A 14,421-nucleotide genomic window follows, 5' to 3' on the forward strand; every position below is an offset into this window, starting at 1 on the left:
TTTTCTTTTAATTACAGAAACGATGTTTTTATAATAAAAATTAAAACAATCCAGAAGTGTATAAAATACAAAAATAAAGTCTCTCTGGCTCTGCATATGGTAGAATTTACTCTATTATTAACTGCTGAATTCTTTTTGGCTTTTAATCAAAGATGCCAGTGTTGCTTTATTATACAAACTCTCCTATAACAGTATACAGAAATTTAAAAGGGAAGGATCTGTTTAAAATTTGGCTTGAGCTGTTCATTTGTTACTTATTTAGTCAATATTTATTGAATGCCAATTATGTGCTAGGTGCTAGCACATATGTGAGGATACAAATGATGTAAAAACAAATTATCTGTTCATAAAGTTGCTTAAAATCAAGAGAGAAGAGCAGACTTCCATAAACAATAAAGAAGTAAACCAATGTCTTCAAGCGCACTTATCACACGCAGAGCTTTGTAAAATGAATTTTTGCTTTGTTAATAAGATTATACCCTCCTCACAGTATACTTATTAATTTAGTTTATTGAATTTGGAACAATATTAAAAGCTCTTGAACTAATTTTAAAAATGGTGAGAACTGATTCTGTTTAACTGTATGAGACAATTCCACTATTTTTTCTGAAACTGAAGATCATAATTCTGTTTGTTTTTTTCAGATGATGAAAAAAGTTTTTCTTCCATTAATGATGCCATGAAGGTAGGATGCCGAATCTCACATCCTAGTCTTTTTAAGCTTATTGGGTACACCAGACTTAAAACTTTTGATGACAAAAGAATTTGTATGGAATAAGTTTGGTGCCTAAACTAATCTTCTAACCTCCCCTTGTCTTTAACAACAGGAAAATGTATCCCTGGCAACAATCTCCATTCACCAAACATGAATTAATTTTATTGTAAATTATCTATGATTGAATCAGCATTGAAGCATTGAACAAAAGATTCTTAAAGACAAAAAAAAAAAATTTCCATAGAATTTACTTCCACTTATTTACAGACTATGTCAATATATATAAAAATTATTTAATGATGCTAGTCTTTTGTATATACATTACTTTTTACTTTATGTTTCATAAATCTTTTTTCCATTTTCACCCATCATACTTATTATTTTTATGGTTGCCTAATATTCACAACAGTGATCCTTTATTATCTAATCAGCCTCTATTTAGATTTTTTCCAGTTTTAGATAGTATATGTAATGCTGCTCTAAGATTATCCTTTTATTTAGAGATATTTCCCAATAATATGATTTCCTCCTCTTGAATTGTTTCTTTATGATGTTTCCAAAAATAGAATATTGCATTGTTTGCCATTTGATATGCATTGTCAACTTGTTACTGGAAAATAAATGTTACCCTTTCATAAAGCCTAGAACAAAAAATGGACAAAGCTTTTCCTGAAGCCCTGCCAATACTATTATGATGAAATCTTATTAGTGCTAGGTAAAAACAAAACAAAACAAAACAAAACAAAAAACCCTCAGATTTTTTTATTTCTAATTTTACTGTTAAACAGTGGATTTATTTGGAAATCTCTTTTTATTAATATTAAGACATATGACATTAATCATGGCCCTAACACCAGGACTGTGTTCACAAAGAGCAGAAACCCAGAGTGGGCCGGCTAAGTACCTCCACTGAGACCAACTATGTTATCTTTAGGTGGGAGGAGAGTGAGAGGAAGGGAAGGAAGGAAGGAAGGAGGAGGGGAAGGCAGGAGGAAGGAGAAGGAAGGAAGGAAGGAAGGAGGAAGGAAGGAGGAAGGAAGGAAGAAGGAAGGGGGAAGGAGGGAAGGAAGGAAGGAGGAGGAAAGAAAGAAAGCAAGGATGGCGAAGTGGCGGAGGGGAGTGGAGGAGGGAGGGAGGGTGATTGGGGGGCGGGAGGTTGAGGGAGGTGTCTCTTGGCTGAGTCGTTATTTTCTTGCTGAGATTGCTTTCTCTTATTCTTTCTCTTCTGTATTCTTCTTCTTTCTTCTTTCCTTTCTTTCTTTCTTTCTTTCATCTTTCTTTCCTTTATTTCTTCTTTCTCTATCCTTCTTCTCTCTCTCTCTCTCTCTCTCTCTCTCTCTCTCTCTCTCTCTCTTTCTTTCTTTCTTTCTTTTTTCTTACTTGCTTTCTTGCTTTCTCTCTTTCTTTTCTTCCTTTCTCCTTCCAACTTAGATTCTCTGGGTACATCTCCAAAGGAAATGGAATCACTGTGTTGAAGAGACATTTCACCCCCATGTTTCTGGTATATACATATATTATTCAACCTCAAAAAGAAAGAGATCCTGCCATTAGTAATGACATGGATTAATCTTGAGGGCATTACACTGAAGTGAAATAAGTCAACAGAGAAAGACAAATCTTGTATGATCTCACTTATATGTGGAATCTTAAAAAACAAAACAAAACAAAACTCATAGAAAAAAAGATCATATGTGTGGTTGCAAAGGTGAGGGGTGGGGAGTGGGGGGAACTGGATGCAGGTGGTCAGAAGGTTCACATTAGTTATAAGATACGTAAATACCAGGGACATGGTGACTATAGTTAACACTGCTATGTGGTATATTTGAAAGTTGCTCAGAGAGTAGGTCTAAAACATTCTCAGTACAAGAAAAAACATTTTTTATTTTTTTATTTTTATTTATGTATTTATGTGAGATGATGGATGTTAACTAAACTTATTGTGGAAATGATTTCACAATATATCTAAGTCAAGTCATTATGCTGTGCACCTTAAACTTATGCAGTCAAATATTTATATGTCAAATATTTTTTAATAAACTGAAAGAAAAAATAAATAAATACATTAGATTCTGAATGCTGAAACTAAACAGGACCAACACAGATAAACATAGACCAGTGAACATCAAAGTTATACTACCTCACATGGCCTTTGACTCTCTGAAAGTAGCTTGTAATTTTTTGGTTTTCTGCAGGGAAGAGGAGAGGATGGTGCCATCATCCAACTCTGGAAACCTTGCTTAATACAAAGAGTGACTGACCTTCCTGTGGGGACAATCTTGCCTATGGTCTCCTCTTCCCTCAGAGAACACATATATGGTCAGTGGTGTCGCTCATAAAGAGAATCAAACGAACATGAAGGGAAAAAGAGTTCTAGGATATATTGTGAGCAAATTGCTTAATAAAGTATAAACAATATCAGGTCAGATTGCCTGGGACATTTCATCACTACTAAAACACAAAAAGGCTTCTTTTTCAGATGTAGCTTTCTAAAGAGAGCTCTAAGGTAAGTCCACTAGGTCCCACAGTCTGAACTTTAACAATTATGTGAAATAAAGGACAAAGACGGGGTTATCAATAATAATAATTTATCAATGGGAGTGTGTTCTCTGCCTTTCAACGTGTCATGAACGCTTCAAATGGCACCATTGTTTCCTTAGATGGCCAAGTACCCCTCTCCCGGGAACTTTTGTTGCCTTCTTGAAAAAAAACATTTAAAACAAGCAAGCCCCTTTCTCTTCCTATAGACAGTACAAGCAATATTAATGGTTATCTACCTGTGATAAGCACAACAGTCTCATTTTACCTAACTTGAAAGGGTCATCTGTACTGTCAAGCCCAATTAACTTGTCTTACTCTCACACAAAAAAGGAAGGTTACTGAAAGGCCACATCTTGCCTTATATCTTGGCTGCTCTGGTACAATGGCTTGATCAAAGGCCATCAAAGCATCAGGCCAATAAAGGCAGACCCTGCTTTTTTTGGATACTGGCATAGTGCCACACGTGGAAGCCTGTGGGTTTTTACTGAAAGATTCAGACGCCAGGACAGGATTTTATGTGTACAGGTCCTCCCAGAGGTTGAGAGAGGCCCTGGGCCACTTCCCAACTTTATAACAGGGTTATAAATAATTGTGGTATATTTCAAATGTTTATGGTTAATAAATTAATGTTTTTCAGAAAAACAATGTAAAATAATTGAGTTTTTCATAAGATAATTGCAGTATTTATAAAAATATTTAATTTAAAGTAGTACACTATAGGATGCCTCTAATGAGACAGAAGCTTAAATTTGAATGATGAACTTCTGTCAGTCAAAGATTTCTTTTGAAAAAAATAACCCAGAGTACACATTTGAAGCCCTGGATTAATGGGGAGCTTGAGTCACTTGCAAGTCAATGACTCCACTAGCATAAGTCTTATATGTGCATATCTCAGGTCACAAAACTCAAGTTATTTGTCTGGTCCACAGATCCTAGGCCAGTGCTAAAAGTCCATTGGACACTCAAATGTTTGTTGGTAATATTTGATCCTGCTTCATAGATTTCTAATGCTAGAAGGAAGTAAACAAAAACATCATTTATTTATTTTCCTGTTTCTAGGAAAGCTTGACTATAAGTCACCCTAGATGCTTAGCTACATATGCATGCCAGTATGGTTCTTGCTTCTATTAACGGTTCATTTTGATGTTTATAAATCTGATTTTTTGAAGCAAAATTAAATGGGACTGGGATTATTTGATCTAGAAAAAAGGAGAATTTGGTGGGGTTTCCAGTTGTCCCATATGGATGGGGTTTTCTGGTAATTTTGTTTTTAAAAACATACACGCACGCATATGCACCCATGCACACACATGCACATACAGTCACTCACGTGCACTTCACTCACAATGTTTGAGTCCAGATTAGACACTACAGAGCATTACTGTTAACCGTCTTGTCAAAATATGTACAGCATTCTCCAGATTTAGATCTGTAAAACAGAGAGGATGAACATCGATAAGGTCTTTAAGTATCTAAACATCTTCTATGTAAAGCTGAAAACCAGAGTTTTGACATTTCTATTAAGAAATGTTTAATAGAAACATTTTTTCATAGTTTTTTTCTATGAAAAAAGAAGTGAAAGTAAACTTGGTTGGGCCAGGAATACATTTCAGACAGGAGAATTATTAAACTTCAGACTATATTGTCAAGAAAATTAGTGGAGTTGCATCTTCTGGTGGAATAAGGATATTAAAAACTAAACAAGATAATTTCCTTTGATGTAAGTAGTTTGATCCTTACTCTGGTACAAAAGAGAAATGAATAAAGAAAAATCATTCAAGGTCTCTGAGAACTTTAAAACTAAGATAATGTACAACTTAAAAATTAAATTTAACTTTTCTAAAGTATAGCTAATACCCTTTTCCCCCAGCTACTCCTTTCTAATGATCCCAACTCAACTAGATAGACTGAGTCATGAGTTGGATTTTTAAAGTACAGCTGAAGGTATCTCTTTTCTTCAAATCAGATCAGAATTGGAGCTCTGTTTTCCTGATGTATTTTGGAAATGAAAGTTCAATACCTAGGATGGAGGGAAAGCCAATGAGAGATGGACCAGGGTTTATTGTGAGCCATTTTAGTTGAAGTAAGGAGACTGCAAGTGAGCATGACAGAATACAATAGAACTTTGTACAGAAGCTCTTTTGTATTCCTTTCAGTGTGAGACTATGGTCCTTCCGAAAAGGGGAAACCCTTAGGTACATAATAAAGACAAAGAATAAAAGGCTGGGTGACAGAAGCTGAGCATGGGACACAGCGCCTTGCCTCTCTTTGTCTTTTTTCTTGCCTCTCTCTAAGTTACTAGGCAGAGATGTTCTAGATAAGTGCTCACACCAAGGTGTCCATGTCTGGTAGGCTTAACTATTTTAGTAAATGCTCTTGGACAAAAGACAGGCTTATAACTTATCGGAAGACCTGCTGAACAAATGGTTTTGAGACTGTTTCTTGGCATCACTGTCTCCTTTGGCAGGCAGGATTATGGTCCCCCAAAGATGTCCATGTCCTAAGCCCTGAAACCCATGAATATGTTATCTTAACAGCAAAGGGAAATTAAAGTTTATAATTCGCTGACCTTGAAAGAGACTTTCCTGCATTATCCAGGCGGGCCCAATGTAATCACAAGGGTCCTTACAAAAGGAAGAGGTAGGCAGTAGAGTAGGTCAGAGTGATGTGGTGTGAGAAAGACTAGACCTACTTTTGCTGGCTTTGGAGAGAGAGGCAGAGGACCTGGAACCAAGGAATGTGGGAGACCTTTAGAAGCTGGAAAGACAAGGAAGTGAATTCTCCCCTAGAAAGAAATGCAGTTCTGTCAACATCTTGATTTTAGCCCAATGAGATTTATACTGGATTTCTTCTATAGAACTGCAAAATGAATACATTTGCATTGTTTCAAGCCACTAAATGTGTGGCAGTTTGTTAGTGTAGCCATAGAAAACTAATACACATACACTTGCAATTCCAAATGACATTCCTCTCACCACACTAAGTAGTACACTGCAGAAGAAAACCAGAACCATAATTATTTAGTAGTTTTATGCATGTACCATTCCTCTATGGTAATGAAGACTATTTGTGATACTCTATTCTTCCACCCCAAAACATAAACACTGACCAATCTCACAGTAATATATACTGCCTCTTCTACCTCTCTTACAAAAGTTCTCCTTACTGGCCCCTGATTGGTGATTTCATTTTTCTTTTCTTCCAGAGAACACATGATAGAAAGTTTCATATGTATGACACATTTTGTTAGGAGTTCTCAGGGTTAGGCTCAAATCCCTGTCAGTACTTTGTGACTTCAATTGTATTATTTAACTTCTATTCAGAGTTGGGACACAAGTGAGAGGTGAGTTTTATTGAAACAGACATATTAATTTAAACAAAATGCAATCGTATGCAACAAATACCTTAAACTTGCATTCAGTGACAGAAAGTAAATGGCAGTTAGGCCAAATAAGAAGCTGATTTACTTTACTATCCTACATGCGTGTGTATGTGTGTACACTTTAGGTTCATTGAACTCACTAATAATCAACAGTAAAAACTAAAATTTATCTCTGTGGGATGGATAAGGGGTTCACCTAACAAATCATTCTTTAGTTTCCTTTCCTGTAAAATGAGAGTGAAAATAGAATGATCTTATGCCTTAGCACAAGGAATTGGTGGCAAAGCTAAGAATGCTTTTGAATTATGTCATGTCCTCGGGAAATAAGAAACTGAGATATGAGTTAGGAATACCCTTATCTACCCTCTACTCTTACTCAATGTTGCACATTACTAGTCTTTTTAGCATTTTTGATGCAATGATAGCTAATATTTAATGCATGTTTACATGAATTATTACATTTCATCCTCCCATGTTACAGATGGGAAAATGAAGCAGAAAGAGATGAAGGAAACTGCCCTGAATAATACAGTTAGTACTTGATGAATCCAGGATTTAAATCTAGGCCTCTGGGACTTCACAGCCATAATTTGTAACAGTGGAACTTTATCACCTTTGAAAGTATGCCCTCTTCTACGAGAAGAGATAAGCTTAGCATGTGATATCCTTGCACGAGGTACCTTTACGTAGGCAGGTTCCCTCATAGCAGGAACATTCCTAACTTTCTTCTCCACCTACCCAAAACCTCATTAACATTTAGAGCCCAACTCATTCCGTTTCCTTCCCCAAAACTTTTCCTTAACTCTGCAACCATGTCTGTGGGAACTGAGAAATCATCGTTGCATCCTTTGCAACAGACAGGACAGGGTTTTGTACACAGTAGTGTAAATCCCCCTGCTTCTTGTTTCAGAAGAGTGGGACTTGAATCTCTGCTTTCCCACATACTGGTAGTGTGGCTGGAGACTCGGTGACCTCATCTGTAAAGGAGAAGGAAAAAGAAGAAAAAAAAAAATTCATCTCGCAGATTTGTTACCGAGATAAAATGAGCTATTGTTTATAAAAGTTCTCTGTAATTTAGAGTACCATTCAAATATGAGGGATAATAGGATTAAGTCAAATAAATTTTGTATTGCATTTCGTGAACTAGTCCTGGGATTGTTGAACTGTGTCCAATCTTACATGAGCACGTTATCATGAGTGCATTATAATGCTATTGAGGAAGGCTGGGAGATCAGGATTGTTTATCCTGGTGAAGAGAAGGCTAAAGGGGGTTTTCAAAACAAACTCCAAATGTTTGTCTAGTCAATAGACAATTGTGAGCAACTCCACAGAGTTTCTGGCCTCAAATTAGAGCAAAAGGGATTTAGTCCAGACATAAGGAAATGCTTCATGAACATAAAGACTGTGAAACCTACTATTAAGGGAAATTGTAGAGACAAATAACAGCCACAAATAAGTTACTTCTTGCTGCCAAAGTGACCAAGGAGAAAAAGAAACATGTTTATTTTTCAAAACGTTCTAAACCAATTAAATATCTTTTATCACTAAATTGACATATTTTTGGTCTCGACGGCACTATAAAATTAAATTCTTTAAAAGAAATTTAAAATGTAAGAAATGGCAGGGGAAGAAGAGAAAACAAAATGAAGAAACTTAAAAATAAAAATTGAACTATTCACAACTACATATTTGTTAACTATTACAAAAATTATGTAGAAATACTAGAACCTCTAAGAAATTGTCTCAATAAAATTAATACCACCCCATACAAAGAAAAAGATCTCTTTCCCCTTCAGAGTACCTGCCCCATTTTCTGCAGCAATCACTCTCTTCACCTGTTTAAGCGCCCACCACTATTCTGCTAAAATTGGAGACTACAACCCTACTTGGCATAGTAAGTAGTAGGTAACTAGAAGGCAGAGTGGCTTTAAATACCACATGGATGTGACAGAGAACAGGTGAAAACTTTAATGCCGTTACAGACATTGTTTCGGTCAAGCTATACTTTGTATGTGTCTTTCAAAAGAATGGGACCATTTTGTGATGACTGAGAACTGACGGCAAACGTAACCTGAGTCCAGTTAGAGGTCACTGACGGTGCTCCACACTCTACAATAAGCTTATCAGGGCAATCTCTTGAAATAATAGTCACTTCCAGGTCTCCTTCATCTTCTTCACTCTTTGCTTTCCTCTCTCCTCCCCCTTCAGAGCCCACCCTTCCCTCTTGGGCACGTATCCTTCAGCAAGGTTCTCTCTTTTCTTGGGCTTTTCCTGTTGCCATCACAAAGCCTTCAATGTCCTTATGGAGTTTCTTAATCTAACCTTGAGTCAAAGGCCATTCTTGCCTCAGGAAAAAAAGAACATCTAGTTTAATGTTTTGTTTTGTTTTGTTTTGTTTCTAAAAAGGAGAGGCTGTAGTTTTAAAATCAACACTAAATTTACATATACTAAAGAAAATTTCTAGACTAAGCTATGTCATTTTATAATTTCCTTAGATAATCTGGGAGCAAAAAATATTTCTAACAATATATGGAATCTGTTATGCAGGCAGCATTCGTTTGCATTTCCTAATTGAGTAATTGACTCAAGGCTCAATTTTCCTAAAACATAGAAGTTGGTTTTTCAACAAATGTCTTTATTGACTCTGCCAAAATGATTACTAAAATGACATGTGCCATTACTGCTCCAGACCTTATGACATTTCAGGTACGTATTATCTTGAATAGTTGCATTCCACATTCCAAGATCAGCAGTTACATGGAAATAAAAATGATCAGTCTTTTACTAGTTGATTATTAAAGATAAGCTTATTTGTGCAGAGAATTGTCAAAATCTCTAAGTAAACATTAAATAGTTATTTTTCATGGCCAGGTATACCTAATGTGCTTGTTTAGAGTTTGTTTCAGAGTAGTTTATTCATGGTTTATTCTGGTTTCTTTGCAGTTGTCTATAGTATTAAAGTGCTATAGGGAACTCAGGATGGTGACCCGACCCCAGTGCTCAGTGGTCAGGAACCATTCTGAGAAAGTCTGTATCATGCAGTCCTGGAACCCCTCTCTGCCCACATCTCCAGACTTTCTTCCTGTCTTGCTATACTGCAGCCATGCCAGCCTCCTTTCTGTTCCTTAAATTTGCCAAGTAAGCCCCTGCTCAAGGCCTTTGACCCTGGTGCTCTGCCTGCCTATCACTCCCAGGTGTATGTGTGTGTGTGTGTGTGTGTGTGTGTGTGTGTGTGTGTGTGTATGTGTGTGTGTGTATACACATATATATATACACACACATATATATATACACACATATACATACATACATACATACTTGCAGGGTTCCCTCCTCACTCTATTCAGGTCTCTGTTCAGATTTACCCTCCTCAGAGAGCCTCCCCAACCATCTTTTCTTGGAGAGCATCTTTGCTACTCACCATCTCCTACTCTTGCTTTAATTTTCTTTATACACCTTTTAGATTTTGTTTTATTCACAGTTCTATCCTCAGTGCCTCACTCAGTACTTGGCACATGATCAGGGCTCCATAAACATCACTAAACTAATGAATGAGGGGCTGAATGGATATTTAACCTGAAGGAGAGACTGGACACTTTCACAGTGACTTTCACAGTATAGTCACTGTAAGATGCCTCATCTTCTGTCTTTTGATAGTTCCCTAATCCCTGTCTCCTGAACCCCAAGTCCCTATTCCTCAATTCATTCATCATCATGTGCTGCTTGTGATGCTATGGAACTTTCTTTCGCCATTTGGCTTATCTATGCAGGGTGGAATTCCTCCACACCCCCATGGATGGAAAACTCAGTTTTCTTGGCTAGGGTCCATTTAAAGATTGTAGAATAGTGTCTTTCCTAAAAGGATTCAAACTTAAGCCAGGCACCCCACCTAAACAAGTTACATATTTTGAGAATACATATGATCAGAGTCAAATTGCATTCCCTTCTCTTTGCTAAGTTCTTATCTGAGTAAATTTAAGCTGGAACCTAGCTGTGACAACAATGTGATGATCTTCTCGGTAAGAGTGTTTTGAAACAAACTCAAGGCTTGAGTAAGACCAATAATATTTTTTTAGGACACTCAGCTACCATGATTTCTAAGAAAGAAGGGTCAGAGAACTAGTTTGCGTTTATTACGTGCCTACCGACTATATTCCATGTACTGATCTGCAGATATACCACTTCATTTAGGCCTATCACAGGGTTCTCACTCATTATGCATTACTTGAGGCAGCAGTCAGGATACCAGTAGCCTATGACCCTACCTCTAGTACCTCAGGCATCTCAAGAGCTCCAAAAAAATTCATGCTATCTCCTGAGTGACTAAGCAGATAAGGTAGTGTGGAGCCTAAGCTATTATAACAAAGAGCCCATAAAACACATCACCTTAAATGAGAGAGAAATTATTTCCTTTTCATGTAATAGTCCAAAAGTGTTCTAATAGGGTTGGAAAGGCAGCATTGCTTTGCCAGGTCCCCTAGGAACCACTGTTCTGTGAGGTCATCCAGGAATCAGGCTTCTGGGATGGTTCTGACAATGTCAATATATACGCATTCATATCTAGATCCAATGTAGCTGGTTTAATTGTTGACATTTCTAAGCCAGAAGGAAAAAGAAAAAAGGAAGTATAAGTTAAGCACTTTCATCTTTAAGGAAAAAATTGAGGAGCTACAAATGCCATCTTTTTCTTGCATCCCATTGGTGAGAATTTAGTCATATGGTTTGTACTTGCAAAAGAGGCTAGGAAATATAGTTGCTAGCTGGGAGGCGATGTACCCAGCTAAATTTGGAGGGAGTTATATGACCAGGAAGAAGAAGAAGGAGATAAGGAAAATGGTTCCTGGGGGATAGTTGGCAGTCTTTTACCAAACTAGATTATTAATAGGCTAAATTTTAGACCTGAGGAATAAGTCCACTGGATAATGTAATGGACACTTGCGTGTCTTTTGCCCACCTAGAATCTTTGGAACAAATTTCCTGAGCCTGGAGAATTTTCCATGTTATGACTTCTACCTCTCCATGTATAAAGGTGATCATGTGTTTTTCCAGCATCTCTTGCAGGTAGGGCCCAAGCATGTGACCAAGGCTCTGATGACCTGATACGCTGTTTGAGACTTCAATTCAGAGGCAAGCAGCATGAGGAGCTTTGCAGAATTCATTTTCTGGTGGGGGTGGCAGCAGAGCAATTTGATTTGGGAAAAGCAGCAGCACTGTTTCTAGTGTCAGTTATTTAAGCACTGATAACTCAGAAGAGGAAGTTTTGCTGCTCATGGCCAATTAAAAGAGTTTCCTTCCCAATTTTTGACTTGGTTTGAGTTTCCTTTGCTTTGGATCTTGCAGTCAGAACACAAATAGAAACTGAATGTGTGTTTATTATTCCCCTGAGGCTCTTCCTAGGAGCAAGCATTCTAACTTGGGTTAGGGATTTGGTTAACTTTTTAATCAGTTGTGTCCTGGTAATGGCTTTTGTGGGATGAAAGCTCGACTTGTATCTCAGTCATTATAGAGAGTTAGTCAATTCAGGACCTTTCATGAGGTTTATTATCTTCAGAGATTAAGGTAGTAGTTTCTGAACAAATTTTTTAAAAAGATCTTGCTTAATTAAAGGGCTTCACTGGATTATGTTCTTCACAGAGAGCCCTATTGCTGGCTGTTATTTCCTGTGTCAAACTTCCTCTCATCCCTCAGGTTTGCACTGAAAACAATTAGAAGTGCTGTGTCTCACCCACTGCCACACACACCTCTTGCCCACTAGCACCAATTGGACAGAAACTTAAAGAGAACTCAGAAATAAGACTAGGGTAGGAAGACGTAAGAACTCTCATTATATTCTGTCATGTTTCATTTATTTATGTCCCATCATAATCTTTACCTGCTCTTCCCTTTGAATCTTCCCTACATTCTAGCCATAGGCCAGGCTCATAACTGGACCCAATTGTCAGGCATAAGAAGCATAATAGGTATTCAGTAAACATTGGTTGAATTGAATTAAATGGGATCGAAATATGCCCCCAATGAGACATAAACTTCTCAAAGAAGCATTTAGCAACAAAAGCCAGAAACCTAAATGACTAGCTAAAGCCAAAAACGGAAATTTATTGGAAGGATATATGGATTTCTTTATGAGAGGATGCATGAAAAGTGGATAGTTACCAAAAATGAAGGGGAATGCTCTTTAGGGAGGTAAATTTGCTCATTTCTGAACAATTGTTCTATTGCTCGCTCTCTCTCCTATCCACCTCTTTCCCCTTCCTCCCCCTCCTGCCCTTCCACCTCCCTCCTCTTCTCTCTCCCAAGGCTGGCTTTTTGACTTCTCAGTGTACATGACTGAGAAAAGCATTCCCAACCCCACATGACCTCCTCTTTCAAGTGCTCAGTATACGTTCCAACATGTGCAACACCTGGGCACCGGTCTTTCAAGTATTGAACAGACATCATTGTCAAGCAGAATGCTTTCCCACTGACCTTGGATATTGCCTCGATTCTTTTTTAATACAAAGCTCCAGACAGCCATTACCAGTTATTTGAAAATGACCCTTCTGTTCCAATTCCTCTTTCACTGGACAGTCCTCCAAAGATTTTAAGGTAGTTACAGGGTCTTCCATGAGTATGCACCCTAAGGCTCAATATCTGATTTCTCGAGATATTGGAGTGTGATGCATTTCTGCATTACCAGGACACAACTGATTAAAAAGTTAACCAAATCCCTAACCCAAGTTAGAATGCTTGCTCCTAGGAAGAGCCTCAGGGGAATAATAAACACACATTCAGTTTCTATTTGTGTTCTGACTGCAAGATCCAAAGCAAAGGAAACTCAAACCAAGTCAAAAATTGGGAAGGAAGCTCTTTTAATTGGCCATGAGCAGCCTCCCTTACTCTCCTGGCAACAGTGGAGTTGCACCAAAAGCCTGTTTAACTTACAGAAGTTCAGTGGTCTCTGTGTTGTACCAAACAAGAACAATGAAGGAGTGTGCATAAACATCCCTCTATCCTCCTCTCCCCATTAACACTCACCATTCCCACAGGATTCATTGTAAACCAGGGAAAGGAAACCCATAGAAAGCAATACAGTGAAACAAGAGGAATTAATTTTTGGCTTTTGACCTTTACATGACCCAGGTCCTGGCAATATAAGATTGACTTAAGGAATTTCTAAAGATAAAGTTGACCATACGTGATTTGTAGTATGGTGACTTTAGAACTTGTACCCCACCTAAAATGAGATTCTATGCTATTATCTTTTGGAGGTGGTCCTATTTGCCCTTCTCTCACTTAAAAATAGTCTTTAGAGTTGGAAGCAGGACTCCCTATGTGTCTCAGTAGCAGAAGACCCGTGGTTATCATTTTATCAGTTCAAGATGCAATAGTTCTGGATATGTAGCACTGAGCCATATAGGGCTTACTGAAAACCAAAAGTCCTGCATGTCTTCACACTTTTTACAATAAAACCCAAAGGTATGTATCCACTCACAACATGAATTCAGATATAGCAGTTGGTTCCCATCCATCTCCTATCCTCATTAACCTTGCATTATCTTACCCCACTAGGTAAAAAATCACACTCCAAGGGTGTGATTTTACTATAATTTACAAACTTTATAAAATAAGCAAACATACAGTGAAGAGGACCCTATACCAAGAATATACTCAGTACATGTTAGCTTCTTCCAATCTCAGAAGCTGCTTTACTGCGTCTTTACCTGAATCACTATTATTTTTACTGCATTGTTTCTGGTCCATAGTTCAAGCCTGTCATGATCTTTCTGGTCCTGATTCAATCATCCAA

The sequence above is a fragment of the Rousettus aegyptiacus genome, unplaced genomic scaffold (genome assembly GCF_014176215.1).
Source record: "Rousettus aegyptiacus isolate mRouAeg1 unplaced genomic scaffold, mRouAeg1.p scaffold_m13_p_1, whole genome shotgun sequence".
NCBI lineage: Eukaryota > Metazoa > Chordata > Mammalia > Chiroptera > Pteropodidae > Rousettus > Rousettus aegyptiacus.